The sequence below is a fragment of the Penaeus chinensis genome, chromosome 1 (genome assembly GCF_019202785.1).
Source record: "Penaeus chinensis breed Huanghai No. 1 chromosome 1, ASM1920278v2, whole genome shotgun sequence".
In the NCBI taxonomy this organism is placed as follows: domain Eukaryota; kingdom Metazoa; phylum Arthropoda; class Malacostraca; order Decapoda; family Penaeidae; genus Penaeus; species Penaeus chinensis.
In genome coordinates, this window is record NC_061819.1 from 19,265,520 (window position 1) to 19,268,019 (window position 2,500).

A 2,500-nucleotide genomic window follows, 5' to 3' on the forward strand; every position below is an offset into this window, starting at 1 on the left:
CTACTACCCCCATCTCTACAAAATTCTTAAATAATCTATTTAGCCCAGCCAAATGGGACCGATTTTTCGTGATCCCTCCCACAACGTCTCGCACTTTCTGCTTTGACAACCTCTTTTCATTCCTCAAATGCATATACATCCTTCACTTGATCTAACCCCTATACATTACCTTACCCAACCTTAACCCATTTACTCGTCAATTCCTTTGCCCAACTTTGACAACTAATCACTAACTCAACCACCCTTCACTACCATTTACTATAGTGCTACATGACCTTAGATGTCTAGCACATTTATTTGCTTTTAACCATTAACCATTAACCATTAGGCTGAAATCAAGTTTAAAAAAAAATAATGCTTTTTATTATGGAATACATTTGAAAACTTGGTTACAGGAAAGCTAAGCAGTGGTTGCTGTTTGTATGCATGTCATTGTACATAATAGTCGAAATACCATACATCATTACATTCACTGAGGTGTAATGTTAAATTGTATTACAGTTTGAAATCAAAATCAACACATTTCATGTGCAAATATATAAACTGTAGCCGACTCAAAGCAGTTATGTGAAAGAGTAGATATAGTATATATGCTGCACCCATTGTAGTTATTGCTATTTCTCCAACACTTATTTCTCTAGTCGTATTACTTATTCATTAGTTTAATTTTATACTAGCAAATCTAAGAGAAACATCAGATAAAGACTTGGTGGTAGATAGATTCTGATTTTAGAGGTATTAAAGTCACCAGTAATATCAGAACTCCATTGTGAGTGAGTGAGTGAGTGAGTGAGTGAGTGAGTGAGTGAGTGAGTGAGTGAGTGAGTGAGTGAGTGAGTGAGTGAGTGAGTGAGTGAGTGAGTGAGTGAGTGAGTGAGTGAGTACCTGACATGGGGCTCATGGATAATACCAAGATACTTAAGAAGATATAAGTACCTTAGGTAAAAGTATGACACTAACTTATTATTGTACTTTGACTCGATATCAAGACCAACATTTGATCCATTCTGCAGCATTTAATCAGTTGCATTGTAATGCCTTTTGGCATTTACTCAGGATTGCCCACCTTTGATATAGAGCTTTGTAGTTTACAAATGGCAGTCTGCACATGGTTTCACACTAACACATTTTCATCAGACCAAGGGAATTATTCTCAAAATACTTGTGCTGTTAGTGAGGATGACAAAAAAAGATTGATTAAAAAAATAAAAATTTAAAGTTATAATCAGAAATTTCATAAAGACATTCCACACCTCTTACCAGAATTTTGTCATATGCTTGAATTAACCATGGAAGGCATAAATCCTAGAATATGGCCATTACCAGCTTGTTGGTAATAGCCATAGTAGCCCTCAGCAGCCTTGCTGTGGTTAACTGCCATCTGAAATTATATTTAAACATTAAGAGAAATCTGATCAACTGCTGCTAGTTGATCAAGTTACATTAGTGACTGAAATATTACTTTAAGGTTCTGATCAAGTGTTCAGTGATTTGAGGTTATATTTGTTCCAATATTGCCTCTCATCTTCAGTTTGAAGAAAGGACAAATAGTTTATTCCTCATATTTATCACCAATTATATTGCATGTAATTATATATTAGCATCAACGGAAGTTATTATTTTGTATCTGTAATATAAGTCAGGAGGACCAACATATGTTCATAAAACACTATTTTATATTTTAAGTTGGTGGTTTATATGAATGGACATTTCATGTATTCACAGATGATGCTACACTTTTTTATATAGATATTTTAATCTATTTGTTTATAAATGTATAGAACAAGTTTGTTATAGAATGAATTTCATATTATGTAAAAGGTTTATAATCAAACAGGTTTTAATTAGTTCATGCAGTACTAAGGATAGTAAGGAATTAGATTTTTCTTATACTTTATACTCTGTTGATATAAGATATTCAGGTGTTTATCTTCCAGTGGTTTTGATGATGAAAATGAAACAAACTGTGTTGTAACCTTTAAGTACTAGTCTTCGTTGTGATTATGAAGAAGTTTAAATTACTTACAGTGTTAGAGAAGGTGAAAGTTGCTATGTCTTACATACGATTTATGCTTTTTTAGATGTATAAATGATATGTTATGAATACTTTGCTGTATATACAAGCAAAGGCTCAGGAATTGTTTTAATAGGTGAAATGTTTTTTTATATTGTAAAAGAATTGTTTATTTAATATGTCTTTCATTGTTCAAATCCTTTGTGTGTGCCCTTTATTCAATTTGCTAAGTGTCACTGAACATGTACCTGCCAGCCACACACACACACACACACACACACACACACACACACACACACACACACACACACACACACACACACACACACACACACACACACACACACATATACACATACACACATACACATACACATACACATACACATACACATACACACACATACATACACATACATACACATACATACATACACATACACACATACACATACACATAGTGTCACTGAACATGTACCTGCCAGC

The 2,500-nt window shown here is 33.6% G+C and overlaps 1 long non-coding RNA gene across 2 annotated transcripts in view; it reads right to left on the reverse strand.

Annotated features, from left to right (window-relative positions):
* LOC125029120 overlaps positions 1–2,500 on the reverse strand; it is a 52,720-nt gene that overhangs the window by 8,136 nt on the left and 42,084 nt on the right. The window contains exon 2 of one of the 2 annotated variants that reach the window (XR_007115151.1): positions 1,261–1,381. This is a non-coding gene — a long non-coding RNA (uncharacterized LOC125029120). Of the gene's footprint in view, positions 1–1,260; positions 2,293–2,500 lie in introns of those variants that run through there. The other variant, XR_007115149.1, reaches the window with a different exon arrangement.